Source organism: Polypterus senegalus, chromosome 9, assembly GCF_016835505.1.
Source record: "Polypterus senegalus isolate Bchr_013 chromosome 9, ASM1683550v1, whole genome shotgun sequence".
Classification (NCBI taxonomy): Eukaryota; Metazoa; Chordata; class Cladistia; order Polypteriformes; family Polypteridae; genus Polypterus; species Polypterus senegalus.
In genome coordinates, this window is record NC_053162.1 from 179,332,592 (window position 1) to 179,348,592 (window position 16,001).

Genomic DNA, 16,001 nt, shown 5'->3' on the forward strand with positions numbered 1-16,001 from the left:
TACTTTATCCTCTAACTTGCATTCTATAAACGTTGCTTTTTTGAATTTCCGTTCATATATTGTTTGGGACTTTTTTGTCTTTTTCGTTTATTGGATGATTCTCTTTGTTCTTGATTTATATTATATGTAGTTCATTTTTGTTCATTTTCTTTTTTTTCCACATTCTTTATCAGTTCTTGCCACGCTTTTTCTATCACAATCTAAAATTCAACGTTCTTGAATAGATGATTTGCATTTCTGCCTTGCCGTTATAACCGATTGCGTTGAAGGGTGAGTTAGCGTATGGAGAGAGGATGTGCGCAGCAGGAGTAATGATTGGTCGAGCAGTGTGGAGGGGCATGGTCAAGGCTGAATATCACGAACACGGCGGAAAACTTTTTTTAATATAATAGACAGATATAACTACCTGTCCACAGTTGGTTCTGGCCTTGAATCTCCCCCAGCTGGGCTGAAAATGAAATGTAATCGTGGGTTCCTACTCTTTATCAGCCAGGAAAGTAAAACTATCATCTATTAGTTGGCATGTTTTTAGCACAGTGCAGTTTATACCTTTTAACAGGAGTCGTGTCGAAGTGCTAGAAACAAATTTCAATGCGCCACATAAACACAAGTTTAAAATAATACAGCATATACATAGCCATTCCAATCATAACTGGAGCACTAAGAGGAAAAGAGGGATGTACAGTAAGTGTTGTGTCCTACTCTCCAAAGGCTTGGGCCCCTATGTCACACTGCCTGTAAAAACAACAGGAATCAAGAAAACTTGAAAGGTCATCCGGTGACATATTCTTTTCACAGAAAGCAGTACGACTACAGTGGGGGAAATAAGGATTTGATCCCCTGCTGAATTTGTAAGTTTACTGACTTACAAAGAAATGAACAGTCTCTAACTTTATGGTAGTTTCATTTTAATGGAGAGAGACTATCAACTGAAATATCCAGAAAAAACACATCACATAAAAGTTATAAATTGATTTTCATGTCATTGAGAGAAATAAGGATTTGATCCCCTACAACCCAGCCAGAATTCTGACTCCCACAGATCTCAATTAATCAATCAATCAGATACTCCTGATCTCAACTCCTTATGTGTATAAAGCCCACCTGTCCACAGAATCAGTTTCTTCCATTCCAACCTCTCCACCACCATGGGTAACATCAAAGAGCTGTCAAAGGATGTCAAGGACAAGACCTGCACAAGGAGGCACACGTACAGGCCCGTCTTAAGTTTGCCAGTGAACGTCCGTGCCTGTACCTGTGCCTTCTTGAGCAGGGGGACCTCACAGGTGCTGCAATGATTTCAATCCATAACTGCGTAGTGTGTTACCAGTGGTGTTCTTGGTGACTGTGGTGGTCTCAAATGCCTTCAGATCACCAACAAGCTCCTCCCGTGTAGTTTTGGGCTGACCCCTCACCTTTCTCATGATCATCCTCACCCCATGAGGCCAGATCTTGTATGGAGCTTCAGACCGAGGGCGATTGATGGTCATTTTATATTTATCTTCCATTTGCGAATAATCAAACCAACAGTTGTCACCTTCTCACCAAGTTTCTTGCTGATGATCTTGTAGCCCATTCCAGCCTCGTGCAGGTCTACAATCTTGTCCCTGACGTCCTTTGACAGCTCTCTGGTGTTGCCCATGGTGGTGGAGAGGTTGGAATGATAGAAATTGATTCTGTGGACAGGTGGGCTTTATACACATCATGAGTTGAGATCAGGAGTATCTGGAATTGATTGACTGATCTGTGGGAGTCCGAATTCTGGCTGGGTTGTAGGGGATCAAATCCTTATTTCTCTCAATGACATGCAAATCAATTTATAACTTTTATGTGAGATCAGCAGTATCTGGGATTGATTGATTGATTGTGTGGCACACAGACAACCTGTGGCAGCCAGCATTGTCACAGGGGATCAAATCCTTATTTCACTCAATGACATGCAAATGAATTTATAAATTTTTATGTAATGTGTTTTTTTTGTAGATTTTGGATTGATATTCTGTCTCTCTCCATTAAAATGAAACTACCATAAAAATTAGAGACTCTTCATTTGTTTGTAAGTGAGCAAACGTACAAATCAAATCAGATCAAATACTTCTTTCCCCCACTGTATTAACTATGCAAAATAAAGTATGTTGACCTAATGCAGTTCCTCCATCTTTGCATTACTTTGGGCACTTAATTTGTCAAAAACAGTGTTAAGCACAAAGCCCACTAATAAACATGCCACTCATTCAGTTAATTCAGTACTTACCTCTGACTGCCTAACCTACACAAAATTACTGTTCAGAGCGGTCGCCACAAAACAAAAAACATCACCAATCGACATTAACGGTCCTAACAGAGTTGCTGCAGTAATTCCAAATGTGTCTCCAATGATATCTGGCTGCTCTGAATGGTTTCACACAGCTTTGTTGCTTACATTTCATGATCAAGTTGAAAGATTAATCAGCATTGTTAAAAAGTGAGCTATCGTTAATAACATCAAAAATTATCCATCCATCCATTTTCTAACCCGCTGAATCCGAACACAGGGTCAAGGGGGTCTGCTGGAGCCAATCCCAGCCAACACAGGGCACAAGGCAGGAACCAATCCTGGGCAGGGTGCCAACCCACCGCAGGACACACACAAACACACCCACACACCAAGCACACACTAAGGCTAATTTAGATACAAAGATCCATTTCCCAGAAATATGAATTTTACTGTCACTAAGTGAAAATATATTATGAACGTCCTGATTTTATGACTGAGAAGTGTTTTATGTATTTTTGTTTAGGAACAGAAGCATATCAACATACTCTGCAGTTCTGTGTGTGCCACCTGTTAACTAACATGGGGGTTTCAACCTGAGAGGTGCTGCCTCTTTCCTGGCAAGGCACAAAATTAGGAGACGTAAACACGCAAGTAAAATGAAAAACAAAGAAAGTGGCGGAGGATGACCAATTTGATTTTCATCCACTAGGTGGTGGTGTAGCAGCAGTCTGGCCTCTGTCAGCAGTTGATCAGGATGCCCCTGTATTTTTGCCCGTTTTTGCTATGTCTTGTACCATGTCATTGGGCGGTGAAAGGCACATTATAAATAAAATGTATTATCATTATCATCAAGCTATCCTGCTATCACCACAGTAAAAACGGAGATGGCTTGCAGATTATTTCACGGAAAATGTACTGTAAGAGCCAATCTTAGAAAGTTAATGTTAAATTCACTCAAGTGTTTGCTTAATTTCAATATAAGATCAGAATCTCATTGTTAATTAGATTATGGAATTGTCTTTTACCCCCTGTAAGTTAACATGAAATAGAACCTTCTTAGCGGTCTCTGTAAAACGGAGTGTTAATTAAGCCAGTTAGGACACAGTCTCACTGCTAGCTCGGTCTGTCAGATATTTTTGCCAACAGGAGACTGGCATACAGTTTTCTGACTGTTTTGATATAAACATTTGAAAGTACGACTGTATGACCAAACTTAAGAGAAATATAAAACAAGATAAATAAGCTTTAAACAGAATCTTCTTTAAACAAGAACTTTGCTTTTCCTGCCTTCAGTTTTTTCTCTTTCTGTGTGAACTGTTTTGCTTTGAATTTTTACTAAAACTTTTAAAACGGGGCAGGGTACGTTGTATGCCGTACTCTACAAAGCTTAAAATTTACCCATAGAGTCATCACAGATTAGCCCATGAACTGTTTCTGAGTAACAAAAAAGTAATGTTTCAAAAAGAACCATCAATAAGAGAGTAATTCCATATCCATATAATGCAAGACAGCAAATGTTTACATTGTATTTGCAAAGGGTAGAATCGTGGGGAACAAACACAGAAAACGCGAAGAAGCCCAATTTAATTTATCCATCAATACTGGTATGTCTGCATGTTTATGTGACTTGCAATTGTTCATGAAATTTGCTATGTCTCTATATCCCAGGTTTATCATGTGCTGCATGAGTTAATGTTACGGTGAGAGGGGAGAAAAGTGAATTGTGAAATGGAGAAATTAATATTCAGCCATTTGTTCATTGATTTATTCCAAAATGACTGCAAAATTTAAAGCACAAATGATCACAAAATATAATAATTTTATAAATTTGTCCATACTCGGTATCTAGTTTGTTTTTTGCTTGTTTTAATGGGACATACCTATAGACAATATACTAACATGACAAAAATAATTATATCTAAACATATTAGGCATACTGTATGGTTTTGTCTGATTTTGACACAACTGAAATCCATATTTCTTTAACCATACCATAACTGTTAAACCATGTCCATCCATCCATTATCCAACCCGCTATATCCTAACCACAGGATCAGGGTGTCTGCTGGAGCCAATCCCAGCCAACACTGGACGCAAGGCAGGAAACAAACCCCGGACAGGGCGCGGGCGCACACACACACATCAAGCACACACTAGGGACAATTTAGTATCGCCAATGCACCTAACCTGCATGTCTTTGGACTGTGGGAGGAAACCCACGCAGACACAGGGAGAACATGCAAACTTCACGCAGGGAGGACCCGGGAAGCAAACCCAGGTGTCCTAACTGCGAGGCAGCAGCGCTACCTACTGCGCAACCATGCCACCGGAAACTAATATGTATAAATATAAAATAGTCACACTGTTGCCAGGACTGTTCTATGAGGCAAACTAAAAGCTGCTGAACATTTGCAAGAGGTCAAGATCAAAAACTTCATCAAACCTACGGTAGAAAACGCAGCTACATATGCAAAACCTACGGTAGAAAAACGCAACTACATGTGCAAGAGGTCAAGATCAAAAACTTCACCAAATCTATGGTAGAATATTTTCTGTCTCATTATCATCATTACAGTACAATCTCTCTGGAGCACTAACATGGAATGCTTTAGATTCACACCTGGTGTCATGGATCGTGGACTATCTTACAGACAGACCTCAGTATGGGCATCTCAGGAACTGCAGGTCTGACATTGTGGTCAGCAGCACAGGAGCGCCGCAGGGGACTGGACTTTCTCTGGTCCTGTTTAGCCAACATACATCAGACTTCCAATACAACTCGGAGTCCTGCCACGTGCAAAAGTTTGCTGACGACACTGCTATGGTGGGCTGCATCAGGAGTGGGCAGGAGAAGGAGGAGGAGTATAGGAAACTAATCAAGGACTTTGTTAAATGGTGTGACTCAAACCACCATACCTGAACACCAGCAAAACCAAGGAGCTGGCGGTGGATTTTAGGAGGACCAGGCCCCTCATGGACCTGAAGTGACTGTGTGCAGAGGGTGCAGACCTATAAATACCTGGGAGTGCAGCTGGGTGATAAACTGGACTGGACTGGACTGCCAATACTGATGTTCTGTGCAAGAGAGGACAGAGCCGACTATACTTCCTTAGAAGGCTGGCGTCCTTCAACATCTGCAATAAGATGCTGCAGATGTTCTACCAGACGGTTGTGGCGGCCCTCTTCTACGCGGTGGTGTGCTGGGGAGGCAGCATAAAGAAGAGGGACGCCTCACACCTGGACAAACTGGTGAGGAAGGCAGGCTCCATTGAGGGCACGGAGCTGGACAGTTTGACATCTGTGGCAGAGCAACGGGCGCTGAGCAGACTCCTGTCAATCATGAAGAATCCACTGCATCCACTGAACAGGATCATCTCCAGACAGAGGAACAGCTTCAGCGACAGACTGCTGTCACCGTCCTGCTCCACTGACAGACTGAGGAGACCCCACACTATGCGACTCTTCAATTCCACCCGGGGGGTTAAACATTAACATTACACAAAGTCATTGTCCATACCATACCATTTTATTTGTTGAGCGCTTAAAACCACAGCATTACAACTGACCGAAGCGCTGCACAGTTAAAAAAGAAGCAGGACTAAAAAAAAACATTAAGAGAGAATTAAAACAGAGATACTAAAAACAGGTCAGAGGACCCAATAAAATTGAGAAATAGGAAGAAGCAAGTGGAAATGAGACAGGTTAAGAATTAAAAGCCAATGTGAAGAAGTGCGTTTTTAGGCATGATTTAAATGTGGCGACTGAGGCGGCTTGCCTAACCACTAAGGGTAGGGAGTTCCAGAGCCTGGGTGCACAGACGCAAAAAGCCCTTTCACCACAAGCTTTAAAACGTGCCTTGGGAACGGTTAGGAGCAGCTGATCTGCGGATCATTGTCTGTTATACCTGCATTGTTATCACTCTTTAATTTAATATTATTTTTTATCAGTATGCTGCTGTTGGAGTATGTGAATTTCCCCTTGGGATGAATAAAGTATCTATCTATAAGCCAACAAATTATTCCACAGAAGTGAGTTATGAAACAATGTGCCTTTATAATGCTTTGCGGTGACTAACAAGTCAGAAGTTTTCTTTTTCATTTTACTAATTACTAGCAGAATACCCACGCTTCGCAGCGGAGAAGTAGTGTGTTAAAGAAGTTATGAAAAAGAAAAGCAAACATTTTAAAAATAATGTAAGATGATTGTTAATGTAATTGTTTTGTCATTGATATGAGTGTTGTTGTCATATCTATCTATTTATATATATATATATATATATAGCAAAATAGCTGCGATTGGCAGCGAGAAGTAAAAAGAAAAGGAAACATTTTAATAATAACGTAACATGATTGACAATGTAATTGTTTTGTAATTGTCATGAGTGTTGCTATATATATATATATATATATATATATATATATATATATATATATATATATATATATACACACACACACACAGACACATATATAAACATATATATACATATAAACATATATATATATATATATACACATCTATACACATATATACAGTTATATATATATACACATATACACACAAATCTACATATATATATCTACATATATATATCTACATATATATATATTAGGTGGGACTCGATTAAAAAATTAATCCAATTAATTAGAGGCTGTGTAAGAATTAATCTTGATTAATCGTATGTAATCACACGTAAATTTGCCCCAAATCGCAAATGTTTTTTTTTATTTAAAACGGTTTTAGTGAGCGACAGAATCAAATAATAGACATGGACATGAATATTGTAAACTGAAGCTGTTTTAATTTCTGAAAAAAGCTTTTAAACTGCATTTGAATTCAAAACAGAAACAAAAATATCATCCCTGGTTAAAATTGGGCAGACTTAAAAATAAAGTGGTAGTTTAAGTACTTTAAGTACATTTTCAGAATAGTATTGTCTTTAAATAATAATAACCAAAATTTCACCATAAAGTGCAGTTTTCTTCTTAAAAAATAAGTCAGAAACATAAAAGGTAATTTGACCAGCTTACTCTTTAAACTCTGAGTAACATTAGCCAAAATTATTTTGTACATTAGGCTAAAACAGTGTGATCATTGAACATTTTGTAATTAGATGTATTTAGAATTACTAACGGTCACGGAAGTCCAATGATCCCCAGTAAGAGCCACAAAGTCCGCTTTCTGTAATGCATCTAATTTTGCTTGCTTTTCAGTGTGCACAAAACCATGCTTTTATCAAGGCTTTCGGGTAGTCGAAATGATCAGTCGTAGGAACACGCTTTATTCCGACTCTAACATTTTTGTAGCTGTGATGTGTGCATCAGTGTAATGGATGTACCAGGAAATCATGCATTGACAAAAGTTCCCGTTTGCTTGGAATTGAAAGTGTGATTAAATGCGTTATTTTTTAACGCGTTATGGAGTACATGCATCGAAGCTTCTCAACTGTGCTTGTGCTAAGAAAGGGAAAATTTTAAAAATAGCGTAACATGATTCTCGTTAACCTAATATTTTTCATACGTCCCAAACCAAGGAGATGGGAAGGTAAAATGAATCGGTAGCGCGTACATAGTCAGTACATCCCTCTCGGAATCGAACCTCGAATGTCGGCGTTAGAGGAAGACTCTACAATTGCGCCACTGCTTGTCTATGCTAAAGTATGTATTGTAGATCGGGCTATAGATATACATTTATATATATATACCCGTGTATCGAGTGGAGAAGTAGAAGTTATGAAAAGAAAAGGGAACATTTTAAAAATAACGTAACATGATTGTCAATATACAGTAATTGTTTTGTGAGTGTTATTGAATGTTGCTGTCATCAAGGATTTGATTATCATTATTTCTTTCAATCAGGCTCGTATTTGTACGATGTGTTCAAGTTACATTCCGTGTTTGTCAATCGTTGTAAAGATAAGAGGTTTCATTCATCGATTAGTTCCTTACTGCATCAATAAACAGCTCGTCTTCCTTTTTATCTGTGATGTGACAAACTGCATGCACGGGTTTTTTTTTACGCTGTCTTCCTTTAGCGGGACATTCACTTTTTCCACCGTGTGCTTTGTTTCCACAGTAGCTGCATTTATGAATATGCTTATCAGGCGCTTCATATTTTTGCTGCCTTTTCAATTGTGTAATTGGTTTTGTTCAGCTCTTTGGAACTGTTGCTATTTATCTGTGCACTGCATCAGTTCACGTGAGCCACTCGGTGTACTTGCATCGAAGGTTCCCAGCTGTGCTGGTGCCATCTCGTGCTATGTCCATAGCTTTATTTAATGTTACCTTAGTCCTGGCACTTAAAACTTTCTCTCGCAGTTTCGCTGAGTTTGTGTCAAACACCACCCTGACCATCTCATCTTCCTCTCCATAAGCACAGTCCTTCACCCGTGAATATTTACCCGTGGCAGTTTGCTATTGGATTGCCGCTGACGGATGGCCTTATATGGGCAGGCACTAAATTACAAACGCCAGCGCAGCCTGTCTATGAACTTAATTTAAAGTGTAGGTTTACATCGTGCTTTGTTTCCGAAGTAGCAGAACTCGCTTCTTATTGTTTCGCTGCCTTCTCAATTATATAATGCATGTTTTCTTGAGCGCTTTTTTGAGGTCTTCCTGGTTTTCTATGTACTGCGTGATTACGTGGGAGGCGTGATGATGTCACACGAAACTCCGCCCCCACGGCGTTGAAGCTCATCTCCATTACAGTAAATGGAGAAAAACTGCTTCCAGTTATGACCATTACGCGTAGAATTTCGATATAAAACCTGTCCAACTTTTGTAAGGAAGCTGTAAGGAATCAACCTGCCAAATTTCAGCCTTCCACCCACACGGGAAGTTGGAGAATTAGTGATGAGTCAGTGAGTGAGTGAGTGAGTGAGTGCTTTGCCTTTTATTAGTATAGATTACTTGGCTGTGTGTTCAAACCATAGTGTCTAGTTTGTGTGTGCGCGTTATTTTTATTTGATGAGCTTCTGTAAAAACCCAAATTGGACAAGTAATGTTCACTCAAACAAAGTTTTTCTTCAGAGAGAACCATGGACATAGGGAATAAGGTACCAAGTACTGTGGTAGATATTAAGACTTCAGGAATCTCAAAACACGACTTGATGTTATTTTGGGGGATATAAGTAGATAGGACTGGCAAGCTTTGTTGGGGTGAATGGCCTGTTCTCGTCTAAATGTTTCCAACATTCTATATGGCTGCTTGAATAATGAACTACCTTACAGGCAGACTGCAGTTTGTGAGGCTTAAAGACTACGTTTCTGAAACGGATGTGAGCACCACTAGGAACAGTCCTGTCTGCTTCTCTCTTCACTCTGTACACCTCCAACTATAATAAAATATAACAGCAGGTCAGGTCACTTGCAGAAATCCTCAGATGATTCTGCACTTATCGGGTGTATTGATAAGGGTAACAAGACAGAGGTGAAGATTCAAGTTGAGGACTTGCTTCTTGGCGTAAGTTGTCTGCATCTTAACATATCTGCAAAACCAAGGAAGTGGTTATTGACTTTCACCGCAGCAAACAGCCTCTATGTCTGATCACTACGAAGGGAGTAAATGCAGAGGTGGTGAACTCCTCAAAGTATGCGAGGGTCCAGATCAATGACTGGTTGTACTAGTCTTAGCACACACAGGATCTATAGAAGAAACAGTAGAGCAATCTCTTCTGTTCTTACGAGACTGCATTCCTTTAATGTGAGTAGCAACATCCTTCACATCTTCTATACCTTTGTGATGGCCAGTGCAATTTTCTATGCTATGGCATGCTGAGCTAACATCACATCAAGAGAGGCCCACTGAATTAACAAGCTAATTAGAAGGGCAGGCTTGGTTATGGGACACGCTCAGGAAAACCTGGAAGTAGCAAAGGAGAGAATTAAAACAAAACCAAGTACCATTATGAACAATCCTGCACATCATCTCCATGACACTCAAACTCTGAGGACGTTCACCCAATGAGTAATTCAACAACAGCAACATTTATATAGCACATTTTCATACAAATAATGTAGCTCAAAGTGCTTTACATGATGAAGAAAGAGAAATAAGACAAAATAAATAAGAATTAAAATTAGGGAACACTAATTAACACAGAATAAAAGTAAGGTCCGCAGCAGAAGTGTGTCAAAAAGTGCTACAGGGGCTCCTTTAACACTAGACTTACCAGAGTCTACGAAAAAACTCGTAGATCCAGCCCACCTTAAAAACGTTCACACCTCTCCACCAGCGTCTTTTGTCCTCTAAATGTGCTGATGAAGACAAGCTGCAAGCAGCCGGCTATTCCACCCCCCCCACCGACTTGGAACGTGCACGAACTTCTCCGAGCTCATGCCTTGATTGATTACCTGGGAGTGAAGTGGAGTTTTAGAGTGGAAATAATAGATTGTTATTTGGAATACATGCATTTCATGTGTGTACACAGTAATCTGTGTAAACACATTTTTAAAACAGAAACGTTTTTCATATTTTAGTAGTAAATGACAAAATGTAGGCATGAACTGTATAATGTATGAAGCCTGAAGTCCAAAGATCAAGTAAACACTTTCACAAAAGGTTCAAGGAAAAGACAACAGCTTCTGTGGCGTAGCGGTAAGATTGGCTGACTTGTAGTCAAGAGTCCCCGGTTCGATCCTCACAAGTTACCTTTTTTTTCCCTTTTATTCTCTCTAAATCACGATCACGATACATACTACCACCCACGAAGGATCTGACGCTGTTAGTTTTTATTTGAAACTGGGAATAACTGGAGATGTGAGTGTTTTGAGACAATGGAACTGGACATTCTCTCATCTGGAGGAATTCAAGCTGACACACAGATGCTGGCGAATCTGCCTTCTTCGTATCTCACCGTCACTTGATTTATTTATTTTTTTTATTCGGTTTTATTGAGTGTTCCTGCTCACGCTAAATTAGTATGCACCTTATGGCCTATGATGTCAAAAAAAAAACAAAAAAACAGACATAGGTATACATGATATTTTGAATTATTCATTTTATGACCTGTATAGTACATTACGGAAAACTTTGTGGCACAGATGCAACATTATTCATATTCATTCGCATAACATCTTGCAATTTGTAATCAGTGACCGCATGTGGTGTTTTTTTTTTTTTTCCTCGATCTTGCCAGTCCCCACGTTACTGTATGCGGTTTCTTTTGTACTCCAGGACATGCAGAGGAAAGAATAGTAGAGTAGTAACTTCAGCGCTATATGCAATCATCAGATTCAAACGTTAACAGTTCACACACACGCAAGGATCATCCTTCCTACATTTACTACGTGTGTACCTGTTAAAATATACACACTTCTCTCTATGCTGTGGTTTCTATTACACACCTGAAAGAAAGAGACAATATATGTGAAAAACATCATCGCACTAATGCAATATTATTTGAAAACGAACAGCGTCAGATCGGGTGTGAATTTATGCTGGCGCTGTTAAGTGTATGTGTGTGTATGTATATACAGGGGGAGTCAAAATTATGTTAATATTTGAATGGCGGAAACAATTTATTCACAAAACATACTTCATATGTGCAAAATGATTTACAGGAATGCCTCAACCTGTTCACCATCATGTTCAACACATGTACCAAATGAGGTACATACACTGTCCACATTAATGGTGGCAGCGCCATTGGTGTTAACATGATTTTGACTCACCCTGCATATATCTGGTTATGTATGTATGTATGCATGTATTTAATTTAAAGAGCTTCTGTAAAAAGCCAAATGGAAAAATAAACTTCTTTCTAATTAAAACTTTAATCAAGACATCGAGGAATTTAAGGTAATGCCTTCAAGTAATCAAGTTAAAGTAGACACAATTCAGCAAGAAGTGTAAATTCCAGCAAGAATAACTGGAACAACTTTGACATTTAGTGGCACTCGATCATTAATAATCTATTCCGTGCTGCTCAGCAGACACAAATGCACTCCACTATTGTGTTAATAATCTAACACGGTAAAGACAAACGCCGTCCCCATTCGGAATACCCTTTCATACTGAATATAATTAATGTGATTAATAATCTAAAATCGGGTGCTATGCCCTTCTCCTCCCGTCCCTCATTACAGTCGCGTAGGTCACGTAGGCCCCCCGCTGACACGATTACTTCAACGATTCCGAGTTCATTTCTCACGATAATATCCCGTGTTACTTACAGCAGTTCCGCACACCAACATAAACACAAAAGAGACTGCCCGCCAGGTGGAGGATTATTAGGCTCTGTAATTCCCCTTCGCTCGCACTGCTAGGCACGTTAATAATAAAAGCCGAACATCGGCGAGCGCCACTCAGGCAAACGCGGGCATGCAGCGGACTCTGCGCGTGCGCCTAACTTTTATAAATAAATAAATAAAAATCCAATAGAACGCACCACGTGCCTCGCGCGACAAGCCTCACTTGTCACTTTTATGCCATTACATTGCATTTTGTTAACAACATGGACAACGCAAAATACCTCCCACCGCCCTCGCTTTATTTACCTCTCCGAAACTGACACAGCCACAATAAGTCCGCAAGATGTCAGGGTAACAACGCCGACGAACAACGGAAGCCGACGAGGTGGCGGGACCCAGAACAACGGTCTGGTTACGCCCCAGAACGAAGTTGCTGCCCCCTAGCGGAGTCCGCCAATGGAGAGAAAAACACGTTAAAATGCTGTAGTACGAGTTCCACGTTTTCGATCTCGTCATGACACAAAAATATACAAACGCCTCCCTGCAGACTGTTCATTTATTGTTTGTTTTTTTTAAAGATGGTTTAGCATCCATTTACTTAACACAGATAATCCAGTAGTTGAGTTAGCATGGAATCGAGCCTGTCATATAGGCACAGATTGAAAAGATTTAAAATATGTATCAATCATTAAAGCTAATACAGAGTGAATGTGGCTCACCTTTCTTCCTTTTATAGCACCTTCCACGTGTATCTATTATTCATAGCGACTGAAATCATGCATTTACACCCTGGGAAAGATTAAAAACCAATGATTCCAATGTTTAGGGTCAGACATTGTTGCACTATATGTGGTGTGGCATCCTCTGCCCATTCACTTATTATTATTCATTACTGTCCAACTTGAGCTTACCCTCTAATGTTCTCATTTCTAATCCTGTCCATCCTCGTCACCCCCAATGCAAATCTTAGCATCTTTAACTTTGCTACCTCCAGCTTTGTCTCCTGCTTTCTGGTCAGTGCCACCGTCTCCAACCCATATAACACAGCCGGTCTCACTGCCATCCTGTAGACCATCCCTTTCACTCTTGCTGATACCCTTCTGTCACAAATCACTACTGACGCTCTTCTCCACCCTGCCTGCACTCTCTTCTTCACCTCTCTTCCTCAGTCCCCATTACTCTGTACTGTTGATCCCAAGTATTTAAACTCATCCACCTTTGTCAACTCTACTCCTTGCATCTTCACCATTCCACTGACCTCCTCTCTCATTCACACACATGTATTCTGTCTTGGTGGTCCTACTGACCTTCATTCCTCTCCTCTCCAAAGCATATCGTCACCTTTTTAGGGTCTCCTCAACCTGCTCCTTTCTCTCACTGCAGATCACAATGTCATTAGCAAACATCATAGTCCATGAGGACTCCTGTCTAATCTCATCTGTCAACCTGTCCATCACCACTGCAAATAAGAAAGGACTCAGAGCCGATCCCTGATGTAATCCCACCGCCACCTTGAATGCATCCATCACTCCTACCACAGACCTCGCCATGGTCACACTGCCCTCGTTCATATCCTGTACCACTCTTACGTACTTCTCTGCCACTCCCGACTTCCTCATACAATACCACAACTCCTCTCTCCTCACCCTGTCAGTTGCTTTCTCCAGGCCCACAAAGACACAATGCAACTCCTTCTGGCCTTCTCTCTACTTCTCCATCAACACCCTCAGAGCAAATATCACATCTGTGGTGCTCTTTCTTGGCATGAAACCATCCTGCTGCTTGCTCATCATCACCTCACTTCTTAACAGAGCTTCCACTGCTCTTTCCCATAACTTCATGATGTGGCTCATCAATTTTATCCCCCTGTAGTTACTGCACTCCTGCACATCCCCCTTATTCTTAAATATCGGCACCAGTACACTTCTTCTCCACTCCTCAGGCATCCTCTCACTTTCCAAGATTCTATTAAACAATCTGATTAAAAACTCCACTGCCATCTCTCCTAAACACCTCCATGCTTCCACAGGTATGCCATCTGAACCAACGGCTTTTCCATTCTTCATCCTCTTCATCGCTGTCCTCACTTCTTCATTGCTAATCTGTTGCACTTCCTGATTCACTATCTCCACGTCATCCAACCTCTTCTCTCTCTCGTTCTCTTCATTCATCAGCCTCTCAAAGTACTTTTTCCATCTGCTCTACACACTCTCCTCACTTGTGAGTACGTTTCCATTTGTATCCTTTTTCACCCTAACCTGCTGCACATATTTCCCAGCTCGACCTCTCTCTGTAGCCCACCAGTCCTTTTCTTCCTCTTTAGTGTCCAACCTCTCATACAACTCATCATACGCCTTTTCTTTAGCCTTCGCCACCTCTCTCTTCACTTTGTGCCTTATCTCCTTGTGCTCTTGTTTACTTTCTGCATCTCTCGGACTATCCCACATCTTCATTGCTATCCTCTTCCTCTGTATACTCTCCTGTACTTCCCCATTCCACCACCAGGTTTCCTTTTCCTCCTTCCTCTGTCCAGATGTCACACCAAGCACCCTTCTTGCTGTCACCCTTACTACATCTGCTGTAGTTTTCCAGCTGTCTGGTAACTCTTCACTGCCACCAAGTGTCTAACTCACCTCCTCCCTAAACTCAACCTTGCAGTCCTCCTTTTTCAACCTCCAACATTGATCCTTGGCTCTGCCCTCACTCTCCTCCTCTTCTTCTTGATCTCCAACGTCATCGTACAGACCACCATCCTATGCTGCTTAACTACACTTTCCCCTGCCACCACTTTGCAGTCTTCAATCTCCTTCAGATTGACTCTTCTGCATTGGATGTCATCTACATGTGTACATCTTCCTCCACTCTTGTACATAACCCTATGTTCCTCCCTCTTCTTAAAATACGTATTCACCACAGCCATATCCATCCTTTTGGCAAAATCCACTATCCTTTGACCTTCTTCATTCTTCTCCTTGACACCATACCTACCAATCACCTCCTCGTCTCCTCTGTTCCCTTCACCAACATGTCAATTGAAATCCGCTACAATCACCACTTTCTGTCACTTGGGTACACTGTTCATCACCTCATTCAACTCACTCCAAAAATCTTCTTTCTCACCCATTGCATACCCAACTTGCGGGGCATATGCACTAACAACATTCATCATTACACCTCCAATTCCCATCTTCATAATCATCATCACTCTGTCTGACACTCTTTTCACTTCCAAAACACTCTTGACATGCTGTCCCTTCAGAGTAACTCCTACTCCATTTCTCCTCCCATCCACACCGTGATAGAACAATTTGAATCCACCTCTGATCCACCTGGCCTTACTCCCCTTCCATTTAGTCTCTTCACGCACAATCTATTAACCTTCCTTCTCTCCATCATGTCTAATAACTCTCTCCCCTTACCAGTCATACTGCCAGCATTCAAAGTTCCTACCCTCAGTTCCACTCTCGTTACCTTCCTCCTCTCCTCCTGCCTCCGGACACGTCTCCCTCCTCTTCTTCTCCTTCTTCAACCTAGCCACAGGGGATGCACAAACC

The 16,001-nt window shown here is 40.8% G+C and overlaps 1 protein-coding gene across 4 annotated transcripts in view; it reads right to left on the bottom strand.

Annotated features, from left to right (window-relative positions):
- asb6 (ankyrin repeat and SOCS box containing 6) overlaps positions 1-16,001 on the bottom strand; it is a 50,132-nt gene that overhangs the window by 26,757 nt on the left and 7,374 nt on the right. The window contains exon 1 of one of the 4 annotated variants that reach the window (XM_039764429.1): positions 12,754-12,854. The exons of 1 other annotated variant lie outside the window; for it this stretch is intronic. The gene's annotated coding sequence lies outside the window, so the exon portion shown is untranslated. Of the gene's footprint in view, positions 1-12,429; positions 12,585-12,644; positions 12,722-12,753; positions 12,855-16,001 lie in introns of those variants that run through there. 2 more of the 4 variants (XM_039764433.1, XM_039764431.1) reach the window with 2 other exon arrangements.